The sequence below is a fragment of the Tympanuchus pallidicinctus genome, unplaced genomic scaffold, assembly GCF_026119805.1.
Source record: "Tympanuchus pallidicinctus isolate F22 unplaced genomic scaffold, pur_lepc_1.0 scaffold3, whole genome shotgun sequence".
Taxonomy (NCBI): domain Eukaryota; kingdom Metazoa; phylum Chordata; class Aves; order Galliformes; family Phasianidae; genus Tympanuchus; species Tympanuchus pallidicinctus.
Window position 1 is genome coordinate 89,236,522 of NW_026294747.1, and position 24,481 is coordinate 89,261,002.

Sequence of the window (24,481 nt, forward strand, 5' to 3'; positions counted from 1 at the left end):
TGATTAGAAGTCAAAATTCTGTGATGAGGCAGCAAAAAAGCACCAGCAGACTTTCACACATGTTGCCCCTTCTGCCTGTACTGTCCAGCAAGTCAGAGAAAAATCGTAGTATCCAATGCTCCTGTAAACTTTTTGGCTGTCAAAGAAAGAGTTCTTTCTCCAATTTGATTCTGGTACAAAAGGAGGGAAAAGATTGCTTTAAAAAAAAAGATTGGAATAAGGACAGTGCATGTAAGAAGGCACTAAGGTATCTATTAAATATTATTAGAGAGCATCGTCTTGTTTATATATAGCTGGGGCTTGCTTTACTCTTTATGTGGGAGAAGGACACTACGAATGCTTGCAGTCCTGCCAGTCCTCATGCTGACTTGGTGTGCAGTTTGTTTCACCACATCCGATGGAGCAACATGCTTCCCATCAGCATGTAGACATACCACCAGCTTTCTCTGTGCCAAAATCAGCCAGCTGCCTTACTGTCTGCTACACCGAGCAGAAATAGATAAGTACAATTTAATCTAGAGAAACTCCAGAACACATTGAGGAGTGAAAAGACTTGCTTGCTGGAGGGAGTCTAGAGACCCAGTGAAGTCTGCTTCTTCACTGATCCAGAAGCTGGATGTGCTTGTGATTGCTCCCTGTATGACCTCTGATTAGTTCACCATTTCCATATGAGTTTTGGAAGGTGCCAGTTCCGGAAGAGTGGAATCAATAAGTCATCCCTAAGATTGTGACTTCTTAACAATTGAAGTTGCTATTGAAAACACGATTTCTGTGGAGTTAGATTTACTGGAAGAGGCACTGTGAGGTTTTTGAAACTGAAATCCAGATTGCCAGAGTTGTATTCTGACATAATCCATTTAACAAAAAAACTTAGATCCCAGGGGACAGTCAATATTCCTTATGCATTGAACTTTGCACAAGTATTTCAGAATCAGAAGTAAAAGATAAAAAGCAAGACCAATACCTGAGATATGTGTACAGGATACTCTAAGCACACCAAGACACAATCCCCGTTACTACCCAAAAACTAATGCAGAGGTCAAACAAGGAGCAGTCACAAGCACATCCATATTTTGGATCAATGAAGAAAAAGATCATCCCATTTCAGAGAGGTTCATCATCAACAGAATTTGCTTTTAATTTCAACTGATATTAACCAAACATTATAAAAGACTGAGTGGCCAGGTTCTTTCCTCCAGCATACTGCTGGGAAGCTGCATTGCTTAGACAACGTAATCTCACTGACCTCAAGGAAATTCAGCAATAGCTTCCATGGCCAAAGAGGTGGCAGCAAGCCAGGTCAGTCTAACCCAGAAATTTCTGCTGCTGGTACATGCAGAGCAATCACAACCCTATATAAACATGACCAAGCTGACATGAGAACTGGGGAAGGTTTTCACCATCACAGAGTACCAAAGAACCAGCAAGATCCCACCCTACTCATTCCAGAATTTGCTTTTCCAAATTTATTTTTCAGTTAATTCTTGCTGGTAGTCATGAAAGTGAAGCCTAATTTTTCTCAGTGAGTTTTCCATTGGGACAGAAACGTTAAGAACTCAGCAGTATGGCATGAGGTCAAACAGTGTTAACACAAGGCACTCCTGGCTGCATGGAGAAACATCAAGAAACAGGACAGTTTTCTTCCTTGAAAGGACCGAAAACCAGTATGAGAAGCTGTGGTCACATCGTGTGGTATGGAGGCAAGAAGAAGTGATACTGAGAGAAAGCAAGCAGCCACGCTCATAGGAAATAGGATGTCTTCCACATTATTCCTAACAAACTCCAAAATGTTTAAGGATCCTGACAAGTTTTATCTGATGTCTGTGACCCTGTTAAATTGTTGCAAAATAATATTTGTCTATTTCTTTTAAAGGAAAAATTATTGCTGCACTGACAGGCTTCTGAAAACTCAGCTGCAAGGAGGGACGTAAATGGCGCTTGCAGGCTGCAGTATGGCTAAAATATCTCCCAATTGTAAGTCTTAGAATATCCCTCAGAAGCTGCCATCTCTAATTCTACTGTAGCCCACAAGACCTGGAAATAATAAATACCAGAAGTCTATTTGGTTGCAATAGTCTATGCAGCAAATCCTAGAGCTGGAAAAATGCAGCATGACATTTAGTCCTATGACAAACAGCTTAGTACAATCCTAATGAATTTGTGTTTGAACACCAAACACCTGTGAGTCAATCATAATAGAGTGAATAGCAACAAGATCCTTTGTAGCCTGTGCTACGAGGGTAAAACCTATTTACTCACATCTAGCAAGTGAAGCCACAGAGTACAGTCATTTCTTGAAGAAGCTCTGCCCATTGGAAAGCCATCTGTAGGGAATGGGCAGCAAATTACTGTTAATTTGTGATTAACCTCCAGGCTCCAGGTTTTGTTACCTTAATTGTAACTTCGGACAAAGAAAAATTAAGCTGTTACATGGCTCAAAAAATCAATAAAGATGAGTGTGAAACAGGGAATCATAAAGCATCCCGAATTGGACGGAACCCACAAGGATCATCAAGTCCAACTCCTGGCTCCACACAGGATCACCATTCAAACCCTATGTTGTCCAAATGCCCCTTGAACTCAGGCAGCTTGAGGCCATGACCGCTGCTCTAGGGAGCCTGTTTCAGTGTCTGACCACTCTTTGGTGCAGAACCTTTTCCTGACCATCCCGACACAGCTCCATGCCATTCTCTCTGGCCCTGTTGCTGCCACCAGAGAGCAGAGCTCAGCACTGCTCCTCTGCTCCCTTCGAGAGCTGCAGCCGCCATGATGCCTCCCCTCAGCTCCTTTGCTGAGCAAACCAAGGCACCTCAGCAGCTCCTCATACACCTTGCACTCCAGACCCTCCAACACCTTCACAGCCCTCTTTTGGATGCTCTCTCTAATAGCTTTATATCATTCCTATTTATGGCACCCAGACCCGCACACAGTGCTTGAGGTGAGGCCACACCTACTGGGAAATCAGCCAGAGATGCTGATGCTCTCCCTTTGGAATGCAATGTGCTGAGGTAACTTTGCAGGCTGCAGGCGGTCCCACAGCAGACTTCAACATTTTAGTCTTACAGAAATATTTTGGCTGGTTCTCTCTCAAAAGTCTTTGAAAACAGATTGGCCAAGTAATCTGAGATAGGGGGCTTCTTGCTGCTACAGGAACCTGAAGCATACTTGACTTTTTCTTCTGACAAGACATCTTCCTTGCACCTGGAATTCCCTGCTATCACAAGGAGCACAGCTGAAGCAGACCTGCTGGGGGCTGCCTGTTTAGTGAATCCCTGTGATGTTGCCACAGCTGGGGACTGCTGCTCTGTCGTGCCCCAGGATGCAGCACAGCACAGCAGTTTCTTTCACAGAAAAGGGAAGCAGGACACAACCCTGCACAATCTTGGAAAGCTTCGTCAACAGCCCCAGCTCTCACTCTCGAGAAATCACCACCACTTCCTTTTGCATTTCTCCTTCAACTCAGCACTCTGCTGACTGGCCATGGCTCTGAGAGTCACAGAACACCTTCAGGCCAACCTTCAAACAGGTGAATCATCCTGAGCCTGTGAAATATCAGGTAATTGGGCTTAGCAAATTGGGAAGAGAGATAAAGGGATAACATTCCCTTTTTTCTCCTCACGGGCTTCCCTGGAAATACTGTAAATGTGTTTCAGCCAACTGTGAGGCTGTGGGTCTTCACTTCCCCCTCAGCAGGTACAGCTGCTCTCTGCTGAAGAGATAGCACTTGCTCTTCTCTTTCTCCTCCGAAATGAATCAAACCACAGGCATCTGACAAATAACAGGAACAAAAACCACTTCATTCGCTTTCAGGGAGACTGTGAGAGGGTTTCTAAAACATAACAGGATGTGAAAGCAGCAGCACTGTGTGCTGGGCTGCTGCAAAGCCACGATTCCCGGGAATTTCTGCTCCTCGGCACGTCTCTCCCAGTGACATTGGTCATTCTCTCATAGCTTTGAAATTGTTGCCTTTGACGTCCAATGTTTGGCAAGGGAGGTCCGCTTAGAAAAAAAAAAATTTCTAAGAATCAAGTCCATTTCTTCTTCTGTCCACGTTTAGGGTATTTGGAAATTACACAACAGTTTCCAAATTTCACTGACATCCCCCCCACCTTCCCAAGCAGTGAGCTTTCCTCCTGGCATCAAATACAGTAGGTCTGGCCTGCATCCAAATTTCCCTTCATCCTAATTCTCTGTTTGCACAAGTGTTGTGACAGCTGCAGCTATGTCAGGGTCGGCCGGGTGGGGAGCAGGGGGTGAAGGAGGGGTGGCATAAGGCGGTTGTGACATCATTCATACAGAGGAAATTAGGGATTGTGTTTCAAGTACAGCTAAACTGTAAGAGCTCTCCAGGAAGCATATGAACTCCTATTTTTCAGTAGCAGCGTGATTTTGTACATGTAGTGCATTTTTTAAAAACTTTTAATCAAACTGTTTCCACATCTAGAACTTTTCCTCCCTCTTCCAACATGAAAAGCAACAGCTTCCACAAACACAGGGCTCTGGACTGAAACATTTGGCTAAGCAGTGGCACCTTCAGGGGCTGACAGATGTGTGCTATGGCATTATCATGCCTTCTCATTGTGTGGAACCTCACAGGCTCCACATATAGGATTTCCATAGAATTCTAGAGGGAAAAGAACTGTCCTTAAAATACACGATAAACAGGAAAAAATAAAAAGTAACTTCCAGCTCTCAGCACCTGGAATGTCAAATGTAGAGTGCAAGCCTCAGGGTTCATTTCTGACTCCAAACCACTTCATACTGCTTGCTGGTGCTGAAAATACATGCCATGCAGCAAGGTGCAGACCCCAGGAGGCCATGATCTGCAGATTAAGTACAGCCAGTGCAGAGATGCCATGCACCCCAATGCTCCATAACACTGGAGCAAGAAAACCCTGCTCAGAACCTAGATTCCTGGCCACAGGCTCTGGAAAGTTTATCTACTGATGTCAAGAGGTATTTACCATGTGACTTTTTGTGTGGAAACAAACTGCAAGCTGTTGCAACGTACAGTAAGAACAGTGAAGGCAGCAGGAGTGTTACAAGCATTTTGCTACCACAGCACTTTGTGCTGAAGAAAATCCCCGCAAGGCACTGACAGCTGTCCTCTAGCTAACAGGACAGAGATCAAGTGAGATAGCTGGAGGCTTCCCAGGGCAGCTATGTAGGTTCCCATATCTGAGAGAGAATGCAGGCTACAAATGTATATTAAGAGAGAAGTTGATATAAAAATGGGGCATAATCCACATTTTCCATGACCCAGGCACTCTCCCCATGGTGGGAGAGAACAGAAATCAGGAGGTTTACATTTCTTCTTTGGGATTAAAAAAAAAAAAAAAGGGTGAGAATTAATCACGAGGTGACAACTCTTTGTAATGCTGTGACTCAGCAGAAAACATTACTTGCTTGAAAGCCCCTAGAGAACGCAGCTGGGACACAGCCATGAGTCAGGGAAACCTGGAACGGAGCTGTTGCCCTCACCCGACCCTTTGCTTTTCCTCTGTGTGTGCCCTGAGAACAGGGCAGCTGCTTACAAAGGTGCAGACGTAACTGATGTCTTGCATAGTTAGTATGAGTTTAGATGCATGATAGAAGTGGGAGACATTCTTCTTTTTGTGAAATGCTTTCTAACACCAATCTCCCATAGTGAGTTCCTAGCAGAACGTGATGATTAACCACAGAAGAGCCCTCAGCATACGCATTAATATAATCCATGGTAGCATAGACCTGGAAAGGATGTTTCCGGGATGATCACACAGCTTCACCTTTCACAGCATGGAGCCAAAAGCACATAGGAGTACACCTCATTCCTAAGATTGCAAAGATAGGATCCAGTCTAATGGCTCTCTTGTTTACTGCAGACTTACATATAGTACCTCTTAAAACAGCTTTGTTAATGGTACTTAATCAGCTTACTTAGGGTTACTCACAAATTTAACTCAGAACATCAGTTATAGCCCCTTTAAAGAACACTGCTAGATTTCTACATAAATTTTTGCAGAATGTCTGCAAAACACACAGTCTCTGCGCACAGGAGCCTTGTTTGCTCTTCAGGCCCTTGCTCTTCATGGTCTGGATGCTCTGAACTAGTCTATGGTACTGTCTGAGCAGATAAAGGAGATTTCTGGACTGCTAAGCTGTCTCATTCCCACCTAAGGAAATGGGAATATCCTCTGTATAGCACTTTCATTGTTAATGTTAAAGCACTTCTGACCTGGAGAACCCAGCCAGAAGCAAATCTCATGGTAAATAGTTCACAGCTCACATGGAAGTTGACTTTACCCCATGGATGTTATAATCCAGGATACAGCAAAAAGGCAAGAAGGCAAATACAGAGACAAGGGGAAGGCAACATGTTGCAGCAGTGAAGATAAGTGTGATTCTGTGATCCACAGAGACCTGGGTAACTACAAACTGCTTCAGGATGTTTTGTGCAATAGCAGCAGGCAAAGTAGAGCTTGGTGAAGACAGCATTTTCATGAGTTTTGAAGTGCAATATGCAAAACCACGAAGCCAAGGACTTACTACAAATCCATGAAACTCAGGAGGGGATCTGCAACGTTATTCACAACATCTCTCCTTATTGCTTTTCTAACTCTTTTAAGTCCCATTGCTCAGCACTCTGACATCTTCTGAAAGATCAACATGAGAAATACTGGTGGCTTTTTTAGCTTGAGTTTCTGCTGACAAATCCTGGTGACGTGTTAGAACACACTGTTGTTTATGGGCCACTGCCAGAGAATCAGCCAAGAAATAGGCTGCGGGAAGAAAACGTCGGGAGCAGGGACTTCTCACCACTGGAATTACAGGAGTGAGTGAGATTCATGTTTGCAGCGATTCCAGTCCAGACTGCTGGAAGTCATCCAAGTACCACTATGGAGTTCGCTGCTGTCTCTCCAGGGGGTTGCTAGCTCAGAGTTGCCTGTATCCTCCCCTCTGAGGAGTCCCCTCTGAGAAGCTGTCATCTCTCCAGCACTAACCAAAACAGGCTGTAGTTTACTAAGCATTTTGGAAGGTCTACACCAAAACAAAAAGATAGTAAGGCTGGAGAGATTACAACAATTCCTAACCCTATTTCTGTTCATCTTGTTCCCCTCTTCTACTCCCTTCCCACCAGTGGTACTAACATGAACCAGAGCTGGAAGCTTTGTCACCTGAAATCCAGATCTCCCCACACTTGCTGGGGCTCTTTTCTGTCAGGTTAAATGCACATCGAAGTTCAGTCTGGGCTTACACATCTACGCACCTGTTTGCTCACTCAGTCACATCACCATTTCTTTGCTTTGTTCCAACAGTACAACACTGCTCCCCAGAACCTGAGAAAAATATGCAAGAAAATATCAAGGAGACATTATAAACTCAAACACCTTTACAGAGAGTTTTGTTAGCTAGGTAGTTAAACCTGGAATTGTTCAGAGCTCTGAACAGTTCCTCTCTGTCACCAATGGCAGCATATCACCATGAGCTCACTGATGCAAGTGGCTGTTCATGAAGGCCATCTACATTCCCCTTCTCCCTGAGAATAATAAAGAATGTTACAAGGAACACAAGTAAGCTGCCACCAGAAGGAAACAAAGAACGTTGCATCAGTGGGGAAACACTTTCTCCGCTCTTAAGCAGAACCTCAGAACTTTCATGCACATCACTGTGAGTCTCTGGAGGACAAGCAGGCCTAGCTAAGGAGAGCACACACTTCTGTTCTGGAAAATGCATTCTGCTTGTAGTCTCCTTCAGCAAGCTTTGAGAACCACTGAATTTTTAAAAGGAGGATAAAAGCAATTGCAACACCTGTGGTAGATGGACCTACCACTGCCATTTATGCTTTTTAAAAAAAAAAAAAAAAAAAAAAAATCTCTCTCTTCCTCCTAGTTTACTAATTCTTGAACACAGCAATAACCTCACCAGGTGGGGAGTCCTAGACTCTCTCACACAACAGAAGACTAAATGCAGCCAAGAAGCAGAATTATACTTTCCTTGAGGTATTTTCAGTTCTTGAAAATTATATAACTCTCATTAATCCTTGCTGAGTATTAGTACCATGAGTGACAGAAAGAGAACAAACGCTGTTATGAAGCAAAAATTCAGCTATACTAGACTAATGCTGGCAAAAATGTTTCTTCCACTGAAGGGTGGCCTGAAGTCCTTGTGCTTGCCTGAGTCAGTATCAACCTTCCCTATGCCAGTAATTTCCCTTGCAAATCTTATACCAGGATAAGATATTAATCTTTATTTTCCTGCTTAGGTAGTTCATTTTGGGAAGAATGACTACACAGGTGGTATGGACAAGCATTTCTTTACAGTCTCATTCGCTGCAGAGCCTCATGACCTTCCAGTGTTTTATTTAGAGTTCCAGTATTAGTGATGCCATTATTAGAGTCATAACGTCTTCAGAAAGCTTAGGATGATCTTTTGATGATGATAATAACAACATTAGCAACAGTATTAAGTCATCAACCCTATTGATGACAGGTAGGTGTTTGAAAAATAGCTCAATTCTACCCAGTGCCTCCTCATTAAAGCAAATGTAGAAATAAGTAAATATTAAATATGTGTCTAGCTTCTTGCTTTCTGGGATGCTTATTTAACAAATGGTCTGCACGGCAGACAATACCAGTACTGAAACCTCTCTAGAAGAGTTGCACTACAAAACCATCCACGGCAGAGAAGAAAATGGAATTAGCTGACTGAGTTCACCTCTTTCATGGGCCAGCAGATATAGGAGAAATGTCATGAGGTTTATCTGAGGGGGCCTAAATGGTATGGGGCAATCAGAGGTGAGGATTGCTCTTCCCATCTCTGGGTACCATCCTCCCTTGGCAGCACCCAAACTATTCCAGCAGCTTGGACTTTCACAGCCATCGTACCATAAGGGATTTGGGGAGTATATTTCTTTCTATTTTCGAATAGTAAAGAGAATATTCCTCTGGCTGAGTTACACTCAAATCCTGCATCAAGCCCAAGGAAAACACAATGAAACTTTTTTTCAAAGATCCTTTCAGAGCTTCAGAGCATGAAGCAGGTCACTTCCGCAGAATGAGAGGTGGAAGAAAGTGCTTTGGCTCACAGTTCAGAAAATAGTTCATGTAAACTCACCTGAAATCATGGCCAAAACAGAAGAATGATAGCTTCTAAAATGGGAAAGCTTTCTCTTCTTCACATACTAAGTTTTTTTCCTAAAACTATGCAAGCAGCCAGGCCAAAACAAACATAAGGGTTGATTGAATTGTTTGGAGCATTATTATTTCTTACTTTTTCTTTCATTTTTAAAAGTGTGTATCAAACTACACTTCTAAATAAAATGGTAATAATAAATAACACATTCTCTAAAAGCATATGTAAAAACATGTTCATTTTTGTGCTTGAGTTAGTTTGTTGTTTCTCTGGAAGCACGGCCTGAAATTGTGTTTTCTTTTCTCAGATGACTTAGAAAGTAATACATATTTCAAAAGGAGTTACCAGGTACAGGTTATTCTGATTGTTTTTTTTTTTAAGAGGATATGACAGAAGATATTTCTTTTACATGGGAGATGCAACTTACAAGAACTAACCATTTAGTTGCCAGACAAAAGCCATAAGTTAATAACACTATTGCGAAGTCTGTTAAAAGGACAGGATGAAAAGTGAAATACTGAGTCATTCATTTAGCTTGCAGCTGTTTTTTATCCATACAAAGTGGTACTCTATGTGAAAGAGTGACAGTTTATTTTGCTGATAACTCTATTTAGATCACTTTGACGTAAATCACTTCTTTTACAAGAATGTAGACCAGCTGGAGGGCAAATACCTCTCAATTTTTATCTTTCTTTTTTCCCCCTTTTGTTTCTTCATAGACTGTCAAACCATATACTTCATTTTGGGGGATTTGTATCACTATTTTGTGATACAAAATCACTATTTTGATGCTTTAGGCACATAAGTGTAAAATCTGTCTCTAAATTATGGGGCTGCAATTCTAGTTCAGTCTGAAGAGAACAACTGTAACACAATGGAAAACACAGTAATGACAGCAGAGCAGCAAAATCCCAGAGTACAGCAAACAAGGAACTGCTCAAATGCAACAGCAGTGAAGACAGAAGTAAAGGAAAGATATTGTTTACCTTTGGAAGGACTTAGAAACACAAGAATCTCCAGAGGGCTATCCTCCCTTCCCCTGCCAAATCTTAAATGAGGTCTGGGAAGGCGTGGATCCTAACTCCAACCCTTCTGGTCACTCAGGTGCATTGCTTTCACCTGAGCTCCCCTGGGTTGGCCCTTCCTACCAGGTGCTCAATCATGGTTCAAGCCATGACTTAGCATTTCTACTACAATGATCTTGTAAAGTAATAAACAAAATGATGACTGGACTAAAAAGGATCAAGAAAACATTTAAGTGATTGAATTCTAATGGATCTTATGTATACAGTTTAACTTCTATTTGAGTGTAATTGTTGTCTTAAAAGGAGACTAAGTGAAGCACAGGCTTCTATGACCTTGAGCCTATTGAGTCTATGCTTCCTGAAGCCTATGCTTATAACCTAGGTTGTTATACTGAAGCTTCTAGAGCTTATGTTATAACATCTATCATTCAGAATCCATCACAGCAAAATCATTCTCACAGGCTGCAGCACTCCTTTGAACCCCAAACTGGCTACCAGATTCCCTCTTACCAGCAAGGTTTTGGTGAAGACCTCACTCACTGTGTGTTCCCTCAGTCCAGACTCTCACTGAAAGAACCCCATGCAACCATATGCTCCCAGTATTTTAAGATCTCCTTCATCCTGTGCCTATCATTACTGCCAGATCTCCTCCTGAGAACCAGTCAAAGTAGGAAGAAGGAACCATCCTAACACAAACTGCTGGTGTTTCCCACCAACACTGAGGGTGACTTTGATTTCTCCAATGCAAACATGAGACGCACAACACAAGATGGATCTGGCACATTACAACATGACTTGGCCTCTGCTGGGTCTCACAGGAAAGATAGGTCCCAACATGGACTTCAGACATGGACTCTGCCTTCCACTGGTGTGCCTTCTTTGTGAGACTTTCCTGCTAAGAAACCAAGTCTAGTTATCTCTCACTGCTGAAGACTGCCTCAATTACTCCATGTCCAGGCTTTCCCATTTCATAGAGAGTTTGGCCATTACTTGTTTTCTATAGGTGCCAAGAGCCACACATCTAACACTACATCTCTGCTATCAAATTGCACATGGCTAAAATCATTTGCAGGCATTGAGACCCAAATTCATATTATTAAGCCATCTCACATTCCAAAACTGGTTTGGTGCTCACAAGATACCTATTAGGAGTAACTACCAATTGGTCCTTACCCACATACTGTGCTTGAAAACTGTTTTGGAGAGTGATGTTTGCGCTAGGCTGAAGTGAAGCCAGGCTGATAAACGAATAAGATAGGAGTCTTAGTCTCCTTGCTTGACAGCACCTTCTGGAAGCTCTGGCATCATCTCAAGTGGAGATACAGCCTGCCATTGATTCATTTCAAATACTCTTCCATTCTCTCACTGTTCATACAAGCCACATCAGTAGGCAACCACCTCTGGACAATGTAAGGTCTCTTAGAATATCTACCCTGACAACTTCAACAATTTCTCTACACCCAAGTAATTTCTGATGTAATTTCTAAACATACGTGTCCTCATGCATCATGTCATATACGGATATAAACACACAATTTCTAAACATCCTGTCCTCACTGCTAAATCCATCAGTTTAAACTGTATTCATCTCATGCATCTATTCGAGCTGACTGGAACTTGGCTTGTTCCTGGACCTGTCTCAAATCTTTACAATCAGTATTAAACTATGGTCTCACACATCAGCACTATCTCATGAGTGATCATCTATTTCACTGCTTCCTTTGAGGTGCAACCAGACAAGATCAAAAAAATCATAGCCATCAGCTGCTTTCAATCTGTGGTCAAACTATCATCTGATACTAACTTTAAGCAGTTGTAAATACTCTGCAAGTGCACCTAGAAATCAGATTCCCAAAGAAGACAGGGTCATGTGCAGAAACCCCTGTTCTTACCACAGAATATGTGTGTAGGCAGCACCAACCTGAATATCTGGCAAATTCCTCCTTCCCCTGAGGCATTGTTACCATCTCCGAGGAATTGGCTTAGCTTTGTAAAGGTGCCTAAGGTCCCCAGTTGGCCAGTGGCTAACTCCTAGCATAGTCATCCCCTTCCCCTGTGGGCTTGCTTCCAGCCCAAACCCCAGGCCACCCATCCATTTGCTGTCACTAGACACCAAGTTCAGGGTAAACTCCTGCTTTATTCCTGTGCAAAGATGTCAGTGCACCAGCTGTGATCCTCCTGAGGTGGCACAGTGCTTTACAAGGCAGTGGTAGAGACAAGCTCAGCGCTGGGTTCAAGCCCTCACTCAGCAGTCCTTGGCATTCTGGAGTAAATAAAGGCTTGCTTTCATTGCCTTTTGGGTGTTGCCTTTTTGAAATCTGTTGTAAAACAGACATGGGAGCCAGCCAGAGGGCTGGATTTGAAGGACAGCCAGAATACCTGCAAAAGAGTATCAAGCAGGTGGGGAGAGCTTTGGGACACAAAGCAAGAGATAGACCCAAGCAAGAAATCCAGAGACCAAATCTGCAAACTGGAAGAAGGTACTGGAAGGGGAAGCACTTGGAATATATTCAAGAGGCTGCAAAGCAAATTTGAAGTTATTCAGAGGAGTATCAAGCCCTTTAAGTGCAGAAAGACAGACAATATGTCCTGACAGGAAATGTGGGTAATGTAAAGCAAACATCTGTCATTGCTTGAGGCTGTTTCTCAAGAGACAACTACTGTACGGTAACCAGAGTAAAAGTGGGAAACAAGTATGAGAGGGTAGGGGGAAGAAAGCATCAGGGAGTTGCTCCGTCCGTACAAGTACCAACACCTTTCAGTTTCATTTGTCCTCTCTTGCTCTCTTCTCTCATGTCCAGCTGCCCAGCCAGCATACTTCCCTGCTGCTACGTCAGGCAGCCTGACCTAAAGTGCCCTACGCCTTTCCCAAATGGATGTGTCTTCCTTCAGCAGCCTGTCTTGGGGCCTGCCATCTCAGCACATGTCCTCTTCACCTGGGCAGTGCAGAACTCACAGCAAAGCCTGACAGCAGTGGTAGTGCTGGGTGCTGTGAGAGGCCTAGGCTACTCGAGGTCACCTGTGCCATGGAGGTCACCTGGGAGGTAGCAGACTGCAGGGCATCAGGACATCTGTGCCCTTACAGTCTCTTAGGGTACATCCAACCAGCCACATTAGGAGAATTACATCTCGGCTTGGTGAAGGTTTATACTTATATTTTGGGGCACATAGCTTAGGGCAAATTGAATCTTAGTTACTGGAAGCCACGCAATTGATTCATTACCTTTTTAACATTAAACAAAAAAAAAAATCACATTAACCTACAGAGACTGCCAGTACATGAAAATTCTTTTCAGATAGAAACAAAAGCAATGAAGAAGATATCCTGAGTTACAAATAAGGGATCTATCTGCCAGTCACAGGGATGAATGGACCTGATCCACTGCCTCTTCCTCATATGAACGTTCTAGCTGAAGTGCAGCTCATTAGGTTACAGGAGTTGGGGCCAGAGGGCTGAGTCATATTGTTCTTGCTGCCTCTGCCCACACAAGTGCCCTCTCTTTTGTCAGTGCTGTAATTCCATGATTCAAAAGTGAAAGCAAGGTCAGTTTTGTTTCCACATTTCATTTTGCTTTTTAAACCATTAAGAGAGTATGCCACTGGAACTGCCAAAGAGATTGGAATTTGTGAAAGTTTCTAGCAAACTATACTTCCTCTGACCTCTTTTTTTCTCCATCTTCTCTCAAATCCTCTTTCAATTTTTTTCCTCCCTCCCCAGTTATTTTCTCTATCTCCATTCTACCTCCTTTGTACTCTTCACTAAAAAATAATATTTTCCCCAACCTTCAGCACTTCTTTTTGTTCATTAATGTGGTTATTCTCAGCTCTCCTGCAAATAACCCTGGATCTTGTGAAAACTAAAGAGGAAATGAGTGATGAAGAGGAAGAAAAGTAATTTGCTTGGTTTTTCTGTCTCAAAAATGCAAGGAAGGCATCATTTTTGCTGCTAAGCTGTGAATAAATGCTAAAAAGGATGACAAAACAGCCTGCTCCTCTGGAGGTCACCCAGGCCATCCTCTGCATACCCAGCCAGCTCAGAGCTGGAACATGTGCTCAGTGTCTCATCCAGGGCTGGTGATTTGATAGCCCACCTGGGCACCTGTTCCACTCCCTGACCACCTCACTGAAAAACTTTTTTCAGGTTACAATTTTTTTTCCATGATTAGGAAGCACCTTCCCACTTGAAAATCACATTTCTATTCACAACTATTTTATTTCATGCATTCACTGATGTTGCCTCTGCAATTTTGTGTTGCCAGCCTTAATGTAGCATCCACTCCCCAGCACAAAGCTCCCCATCCCTGTGACTACTCAAGCCATCACTGGGTACCTGCGGTCACAGTCCATTTTTGCTTAAGTATGAGCAATATTTAAATGGAATTTCACAAACATCTTGGAATAAAGGCACTATGCTTCCTTCTCTTCTGCTGGATATACCTCAGCAGACTACTTTAAGATATCAGCAGCACATTCATTGTACACAAGGATCCTTCCCTTCCACAGTTGTTACCACCCAGCATCTTTGCTGCTATCACAGCACCCAGTTCATTAACTTCTTCCTCCCCACATACTCATTCGCACTCCATGGCGCTCTCTGCCTTTTAGCCATCTCTGCTCACACTCAGAAAGAAAAATACTTGGTCCAGGGCTGTGCTTTCATATATCAATCCGAACGCATAAGCTTACTTTGCCCCATAATAACCAGAAGTTCTCTAGGAAAAAAAAAAGTCAGTTTCACTGTATTTTCAACTCTAAAAAGAAGGGTCAGAAAAATGATGATGCATCCGTGATCCCAAATGACCTGCATGTATGATCGTCCTATAAATGTGCAAAAGCAGCCCACCAGAGCAACAGCCAGCAGTACATTCAAAGCTAACAAGCTTCGACATTCTCTCCGCAAACAGCAGTTTGCAAGGTGGATGAGAAACTGAGAAGAAAGCTGGCTGGATGCTATCAGTGCAAAGAAAGAAGGTCTGGGACTCTGGCATGGGAGCGGGTGGCGGTGGGGTTATTGGTAAATGAACGTCTTTCTCTGTGTGCCAGAGGCTGCAACTTCTGATCCATCACACTGTGGTGCTGCCAGAAGCTGGCACACACCCACACCCTTCCTGCAGCTCTCAGCCTGGCCCAGGATCACCAACCAACTCCACCATCACTCTGTCTCTTGCTGTTGAGAATAGCTCTGGAATTGCTGGCTGGGAAAACAACGAGGAGGAAAGGTGAAGTCATGAATGAGGAGTTAGTTACGAATAGGCAACATTTCAATTCCTTTCCAAATCTCGTGGTTGAGAGATTTCTGTTTCTACCAGCTTCTTTATCCTTTTCAATCAGCATTCCCAGCAAAACGGTTACCAGCACTGCTATTAGAATACCCATAGCTATAGCAGTTTCGCAATGTGGGGAAAATCAACAGGATGGATTTCGTTGGCCTCTTCCCAATCTTCTTGAAAACAGTGGCAAAAATCCCTTGGTACAGGAGTTGCTTGTATGAGATAATCTCCTATAATCTTTGAGAAATCTGTGCATAGGAATAGATTCTAAAACATCCTAATTTGATACTCCATATTGAGCCAGTTTTACTATGTAAGTTCAAACACATACTGCAAATATTCTCCTGCATGTTGAGTCAAAATTCTGAAAATATGTTCTAGCAGTTTAAACCAGACATAAACTCTTTCATCTGCTCAATCCTTTACAAAATCTTCACCCCCCCCCAAAAAAAAAGACACAAGAAAAGCACTGCCAACAACACTAATCGTAGCCTTCTGCTGCAAATCAAAGATAAGACCACCAAGCTTAATATTCAAATGGTGTGGACACTGCTATTTACCTAAGAGAAACAGTACCTACATGGTATGAATTGTTAGAGAAAAAAAAGATTTCTCAGTAAACCTACTGGAATTAATACAATGCGAAAGACTGGAAAGTTATAAATTAGCAGAGAGAAATGAGAAACCATGAGAACGTGAATGGTTATTTGTAATAGGATAAGGTTAGTTTATTTACGTAAAACCAACTGTTTTCTATGCCTGAGCATGTTGTCTTATGTCAGAGTCTTTTGCCTGGTGCTTTCTTGCACAGTCTCTTGGAAAGATTTCATTTGTTTCCAGGAAACATGTAACATATTCCTGCCACATTGCACAAAATTCTGCCTGAGAAAGAGGTGTCTACATCTGCCAGTTCTGTGTATGCTGAGAAATGTACATTGAAACGGAAGGTTTCAGTCAGTATACCCTAAAAAAATCCAAAACCTATATGATATCAATACCAGGTCCAGTGGGCATCCTCTTATGCTTCACTACTGTGCGGGCCTAGTGCCATCACCTGCATGAAACATGGGTCAAGCACCTACCTGCAGGTCTTCCATGTCTAAGAAAATACGGTGAAAATACTGTGAAAGAAGCTGGAGAAACAGAAAGTTACAAGTTTTTGCATTCAAAATGTGACCCTCTGGTGAGTATATAAGAACAATTCCAGGCCATGTGAAATGTCTGAGGCCATTGCATGGCTCCTTTTAGAGCCAGGACTAAAATTTCCATTAGAGATGCCTCCCTGTACAGAGTTTCTTCACTATGAAGCAGAGTACAGTACTGATTACAGTAACAGCAGAGACAGGAGCAAATAGATTTCTCCTTGCTCTGAGTCTGCAAAAAAAGAGTGCTGAGATTTTGGCAGCTTTGCTGTGGATCACCCTGATGGAGCTTGAACCCCAGAGCAGTGTGAGTGTCCCAAGATGGCCAACCAATTCTGGCTCTCCCCTCACTTCCCAGGGCAAGCTCTGTCGGTAAAGCTGACATACAGTATAGGTGGTAGTATACTGTACTATATATATACTGACTATGGTATAGATACAGATAGCACAGCTGGAGAAATCTGTCTTTTGCATCAGGCAGAGGAGAGTGATGTCACTGAGGACAGTATTCAAGATGACAAAGCTGTGGTTCAGAAAGGTCGTCATTGTGGCTTGCTAATTACCTACTTTCTGGATGCACTTGGTGATGACTGAGCCTTGATGCTGGCAGTTTCTGGCCCCAAAGCACTTCTTCCTGAGGTATAACACAGTGTTACTACCAAGCTTCAGAAAAAGGGATGTCAGGATCAGTGTATCCCTGTTGTGATTTGTTTCTCACCTTTCACCTGATACGCTCAGCAAGCTAAGAAAGCTGGGCAGCTATCACAGCTGCCTGCAATTTAGAAACACAAGGAGCCATCCCTGTTCTTTTGAATATTTACAGATAAAACATCATATTTTCTATTTCACGTGAATCACTCCTGATTTTCTAAACCATTTCAGATCATTAAAGGGAAGAACATAAGGGTGATGCAAAACTGCACTTCTTCTGCAAGGCTGCGTGATAGACTTTATTTACTGTAGTGTAACATAAGGATGCTTTTCGTGTGTCCTTTTTCTTCCTCATTTGAAAATGGCTGTTGAGAAGTAAAGCAAGAAGCAAAAGAGAAAAAGAAAATATAAAAGAGCAGAGGTAGAATAATTGCCCACACAGGCGGCTCCAAAGGACTTTGTCAGCATATTCCCAGGGAAAAAAAAAAAACACATGTATATTCTCTGATGCTGACTGAATGCTATCCTATGGCCTTTTCTGCCCATTCAAGATTAATGCTACCTGAAATAGTCCACAGTGCTGTCTGAAAGAAAGCCTCACACAGGGGCACAGAGGAACATCCCAGGCAAAAGATCATTTAGGGGGAAAGAGACATTTAGGGGGGAGTTTTGAGGATGCAAAAAGTATATGCATCAGTAGGGAATCAACAGCAAACTTCAGGATTATCAAGAGACATTGTACTATGGAACTGGGGACCTCTACAGAGGTGAGGATCTATCCAGGATGATTCAGTCCATACTGAACAAATTAAAAGTGCTTCAAAAACTTACTTTTTAAAAACAATGTATTGGAAAAAATGTGTCCTTTCTGTTAAATCCCCAGATAAATTTATTACGAAGCTTGTCACTCAGAAAAAGCTGGGACTTCATTTCAGATCTATGGAACTTCACGCTCAGATTGTAGTATATGACCTTTTGTGATTGCATTCCTCTTGTTGCTCCAGGCTGTGTCAAGATTATTAGTGTTTATAGGGCTAGTTCAGAGGAAGAACTGGCAGAACAGGCAAAGTGACTTTGTCCCTTGGCAATGAAATGTCCCATATCAATGGTAAGCAAAGGATTCCAAGCAGATGGCATCTGCAAGACAGTGTCAGGTTCATAAAGTAATCAATAGAAATGTTGCCACTGAGCTCTGTGTAAACAAATTCCATCCTTTTACAGTAATTTATCATAAAGATAATATAAAAAACTTTCCCCCAGTGTGACACTGATCTTTCACTTATGATAAGCAGATATTTTCTTTACCCCTGTGGCTGTTTCTCCAAAACAATACACAATATTTGTTCAATATACACATTGTAAGAAAACTAAGAAATATGAAACAAAAAGGAAAGGAATTCCAAGAAAGCTAAAGGACACTCCCACACCAGAAAATGTCATCTTTGTTTTGCTGACTTTTGGCAGGCCTTTTGCTCTGCAGAAGATCTTGGTAGACCAAAAAGCGGTGGAGGTTGCAACTACCTTACCTACTCACCCACCAAAGACCATTTTGAATATTCTGATTTCTAGAGGTTGGGATCTCATAAATTTATAGTCCAAAGACCTTTTGGACTACATCTGCAACCTATTTGCAACCTCTTCAAATCGCAGAATCATAGAATGGTTTGGGTTGGAGGGGACCTTTAAGATCATCTAGTTCTAACCTCTCTGTTACAGGCAGGGACACCTCCCTCTAGCTCACACTGCTCGAAGCCCGATGCAGCCTGGCCTTGAATGCCTCCAGGAAGGGAGCATCCACAATCTCACTGGGCAGCCTTTTCCAGTGTCTCACCACCCTCACAGTGAATAATTTCTTCCTGAGATCTAGTCTAAATCTACCCTCTTCCAGTCTAAAACCATTGCCTCTTGTCCTCCCTCCCCAGCTCTCCTGTAGGCTCCCTTCAGGTCTTGGAAGGCTGCTATAAGGCCTCCTCAGAGCCTTCTCTTCTCCAGGCTGAAGAGTGTTATCTGTCTCAGCTTGTCCTTGTAGAGGAGGTGCTCCAGCCCTCTGATCATCTTTGTGGCCCTCCTCTGGACCTGTCCCAACAGCTCCATGTCTTTCTCGTACTGAGAACTGGATGCAGTACTCCAGGTGGGGTCTCAGAGAGCAGAGTAGAGGGGCAGAATCACCTCCCTTGACCGGCTGGTCATGTTTCTCTTGATGCAACCCAGGATACGGTTGGCCTTCTGGGCTGCAAGCACACATTGTTGCTCATGTTCAGTCTTTCATAAACTGACACCTCCAAATCCTTCTCCTCAGGGCTGCTCTCAAACCATTCACCACCTAACCTGTATCTGTGCTTGGGATTGCCCTGACTCAGATGCAGGACCGTGCAGTTGTCCTTGTTGGAACTTCATGAAGTTGGTGTGGGCCCATCTTTCAGCAGCTTGGTATAAAAAAATCATCAGCTGCAGGCTTACCTATACAGATGGCAAAACATGCACTGAAAATTGTCTGAGGCAGTGGAAGTCTTCAGCTCGACTTCCTTATCTCTTTCACAGGCATCAGGAATCCTGCCATTATCAATGGAGTTACAATAGAATAAGACACATGCAATTGCTTTCTGAGATCAAGTAGGTACAACCGGATAAAAAGACTATTTAAGGATCAGCAAAAATGTGCAAAATAAAATCCGAAGCTGAAAGCAGCTGAGCAGTCACAATACCTTAGATATACAAATTGAATTTAGCTGCTAATTTTACCTGTCATGAAAAGGTCATGAACACTTTGGTTTTTTAATACTTACTACTTCTTAAATCTGTTTTTAAGAGTATATGCTACTTTGGAGAAGGGAGAACTGAATGTTATTTTGGGATGAGGTAAAACATCTTTTTGTTTGACTTGAAGACATGTATCTTGTTATTCGTAGTTTATACACTCCTAGGAGTCACCCACTTTACCTGTCTCCACCACACTGACACAAGCATTTGGGCAGAGTTAGAACTGATCCCACTGAAACCTGTCTTTATTCAGTTTCTTTGTTGGGTTGGTTTCCAACCATATGCTTTCTCCAGCTGCTCAAATGCCAACACCAACACATGTGGGGAACTGTGAGAAAAAGTGACTCATGGCACAGGTCAGGCTACTGCATGGCAGTGCCATTCTCTTTGGCAGTGGCTTTCCCACACCAGTATCAACTCTCAACAGTTGTGGAACCACACGTGAAGCACCAGGCAGAAAGATTTCACTACACGGCATCTGGGCTGAGTGGGAAACATGGATAGCATCTAGCTGAAAAGCACAAAACTGTCCAAGAAACATGGAATCTCCATGGAATCCTCTACCTGACTTTTAAAAATTCCTTTTAAAAATTTAGTTGAAAATTGAGTTTTAGAATGTAGCAATTTTATTGTGTGTATATAATATGAAACTTTGCACCAGAAATTTTGCATAGACAAACACATAACACATAACAAAAATATTATTAAATGAAACGCAATTAATATGCTGTTTCTTAAAAGCATCTGTAATCCTCAACAAAATCCTTCCTCTCTGTTCATGTTTGCCAACTTTTGTTGAATTTACTGGAACAAAGAGAATACATTCCACTGTCAGACATCTCAAAAGTGTAGGCACTTCATCCTGATATGCCCAGACACGCAGCATCAGAAGACTGCCCACAGAAATCCCAAAATCAGGGCATTTACAAATAGAAACCGAGATCAGAGGACGAGCAGCAGGGAGTGACGTTTGATGCTGCAGAGCTAAGGCACAAAGATGACTAGGGAGATACCCAACATGTTCCCTCTCCACACCAAATCTGTCACTGTCACATGCCACTTCAGGCACAGGGGAGAGATGGGGTTTTTCAGATTCCAGTCGTTCGTCTGGAGTGCTTCTGTTTTTTGTGTGGGTTTTTGTTTTGTTTTTTTTTTGGTTTCACATGTATTTTTGAAACCAGCAGGGAAATCGCTGTGTTCAAGACAAGCGATACCCTGGGACTTTACGCTAAGCAGCACCTAACTGGGGCAGGAAGAGCTGCGGTGTTCCCACAAGAGAGGCTAAGAGATAAACTGCTCGACAAACCATGAGGAACTCTTGCATCAGCCAAAAAGAAACTCCAAGGAAATGAGCGTTTCCCCCTCAGAAAGCAGGCACCTCTCTCAGGTAGTCAAGATCCTTCTCTGGGGAAGATCCAGCACCCAACCTCTGCTAGGTTTGGGAGTACAGACCAGCTCCTCCCAAAATATATGAGAGGAAATATGAAGGAAGCAAAGACAATACTATGGGCTTCCACATCTGCCTAGGCTTATCCAAGAACTCTGAGGTCACAGTACTTATTGGGATTCACTTTCTATTCTTGCCCAAAGGCCAGAATTCTTCTGCTATGTGTTAGGGCAAACGTTGCCTGGAGTTCAGGCCAGCCCACCAGGGCAGCACAGCAGCACTCTTCCATCTTAAGAAAAATTATTCACTTGAAGAGGAGAGAATGGAAAATGTTTTGGCCAAGATTATTTTTAGGGGTTGGAGAACTTTCCTGTAAAGTAGTAAATCTGGGTTCACAACCCCTTTACATATGGAATGATATGATTCACATCTCCCACACATCCTGATTCAGCAATTTAAACAAAATAGATCAGACTATCTAATTAGCTGATTGGTAGAAATATCTGCTTGGGCCTAGACCACTTGAACCTTCTGGTGATTTGGACCAAAGTCCTTAGATCCAGTCTGACCCTCCAGGATGCTTCTGCTTCAATAGTAGCAGTGTGGGAAAAGTGAAGGTTCAGATTCAACACAACCTCTTAATCCTTGCTGTTATATCTTTTTGACGTGCAATTACGAAGGGCTCCCACTGTACTAAGTAGGTTCACTTTAACATTTTCAGTATAGAACAATAAAGGACTTTGCTACAACGTGCACAGAAAAAGAAAGACAAAAAAAAAAAAAAAATCAGCACTTCAGGCAATTTCTGAGCAATGATTTTCAGATTTCTTGGCAGGACCGAGGCCAAATGTACACTTACAGCAGCAAATTCCCTAGTAGATCCCCAATATCACCACAAGATCCTTGAGCTACAGAACATTTATGAAAACCACACTGCCATTTCTGCAGGTGTGTAACGTGTTTTGTTTTTCTGGTTACTCATCTCCTAAGAAAAATTTCCAACACACATAAAGTGTCATTGAAACACTGTCTCCAAAAAAAATGCCTTGCGTGATCCTGGGAATGGAATTAGGATACTTTTGTCAGTGACCCTGTAAAGCATACCATCTTGTTGCATCACAGCTAATGCTCCAGGTAGGCAGTCAGTGTGTCTCATTACCCTCAGATGGGATAAAAATTACATCAGTGTCCACTTCAGCCATCTTCCCATTCTTCCTGAACTGGACAAGATTTGGTATGCATTCAGAAATGTGATTACTTCCTAGACAAACATTGATATTGCTTGGTTTTCCTTTGCTGTTGAGCAAGCTCCCTGGAGGGAGACCTTACCTTTTGATGATTTTGTAAAATACGTTAAAGCATGACATTCGTACCTCCCATATGCTGACTCCTCACTGCGTTCTCTTTCCAGCTTCGTCATCTTCCCCGATGACTGAAAAACCTCCCTCTTCTCCTTTGTCATACAACTTCTTCGAGCTTCATCTTTCACACTTAAAAGGGAACAAGGAAGTTCCTTAAACGCAAGTGGAAATTTCAGCCATTTTGGTTTTAAAAGGAGACAGAGGCTTTCTATTTTCGTGCTGCATGACAATAGAGGCATAGTAACAGCTGCTTTCCACCCCTGAGGACGGGCTGTGGAATCGCACCCTGGTGGCATTTACTGGTACACCCACAGCAGTTAATTACTCCTGGCGCAAGTCCACTTTCCCTAATGAGTGCTGTGTTAATCCCATTAAGGTGTACAAACGGATACTTGCTTGCAATATTTTTGATTTGACAGGGATGTGTCTACTTGGAGTGATACATGGCATTCAGATAGTCCCCAAGGATAGTTCTCTCCAGAGCCTGGTGTATCAGCCATCATGGTGGTTGACTAGAGAAGACCATGGCATGATTTCTCTTCTCAAGGCTAACCAGATAAGGCTGCAAATTGGAACATAAATTAAAACAAACTATGAATTTTTCCTCTAGACCTCTACTTTAGCCTAAGGCATGGAAATTCACAGTATTTGCATATGATATGCTTGAGAAGAAAATTTAAGTCTGTTACTACATATCCTAGTCTTGTTTAAAAATGATGCAAGCTTGCCTGTAGGGAAAAAAATGAGCAATCCCCAGAGTTTTTCACAAAAAAAAAATCCCCAGATATCTGTGTGGTTCCTTGCTGGCTAACAACCAACAGAGAACCAAAGAACTTGCAACATAGCAATAGTAAAGGGCTGATTGTTCAGGGTGCCAGTACTCCTGGGTGTCATGTGTAGGTCCATAAAGCAGCGCTTGGTTATGAGAAACATCGACACGGTATCTTAGCATCCTGCCCAATATGTTCAAGTACAGTGCAGGGACATTTGGTTGCACTCTCACCTATTGCCGGAGCTGGTAGTATCCTACTTGCATACGTTTGGGGCAAAAAAGTTTGTTTTCTGAAGCCTAGGATTTTTTATGCAGACTGATGAAGATGGTATTACTACTGTGAATGAGAAACACATAAGAACTCACAAATACTGTAATTTCAGTGGATGCTGAATACAATAAACCTTAAAAAGAAAGGAGCTGTAAAATGGGTGATGTGTTTGTATCTTGGTGGACAACAGAAACCCCATCTTGTTCGGAGCTATAGGAACTTAAGATCTTATTAACAATGTTAAGGATATCCACTGAAAGCATGCCGGAGGAGCTGAACATCAGCTTTATACCTCACTCATGACATCTACCATTATTTCATTTAATCATTGTTATGATTCCACTTACACAGTCCACCAGCAGTTGGCATTTTCTTCCACACATGAACTAAACTTGTACAGCAGTCCATTACATTTTTTTAGTCATATTCCTTCTCCTGTTGCAAACACTACGGACTAAAGAAGCAATCTCTGATCAAGCATTAGTGGCTTGCATTTATACTGCAGAATATTGAAGATTATCAGAAAGGAAAAACACCACTAAATCAGAGTGAAACATACCACAAACCTAATAATCTTCTGCCTTTATTCAAAATCTTAATTTTTTCTATGCAGGATGGCCACGTATATGCAGCCAGGTGGCTTGCAGCACTAAGCACTAGGCAGCACTGGGCCTTACCTCAGCCCATGGTTGACAGCCAACAAAAGAGGAGTGATGCACTTTGACCAAAAC

At 42.6% G+C, this 24,481-nt stretch overlaps 1 long non-coding RNA gene across 2 annotated transcripts in view; it reads right to left on the bottom strand.

Annotated features, from left to right (window-relative positions):
- Positions 1-10,155, bottom strand: part of LOC128085836 (uncharacterized) — a 45,496-nt gene extending 35,341 nt beyond the window's left edge. For both annotated transcript variants that reach the window (XR_008209123.1, XR_008209121.1), the window contains exon 1: positions 10,098-10,155. This is a non-coding gene — a long non-coding RNA (uncharacterized LOC128085836). The remainder of the gene's footprint in view (positions 1-10,097) is intronic.
- Between the last annotated feature and the right edge of the window lie 14,326 nt (positions 10,156-24,481).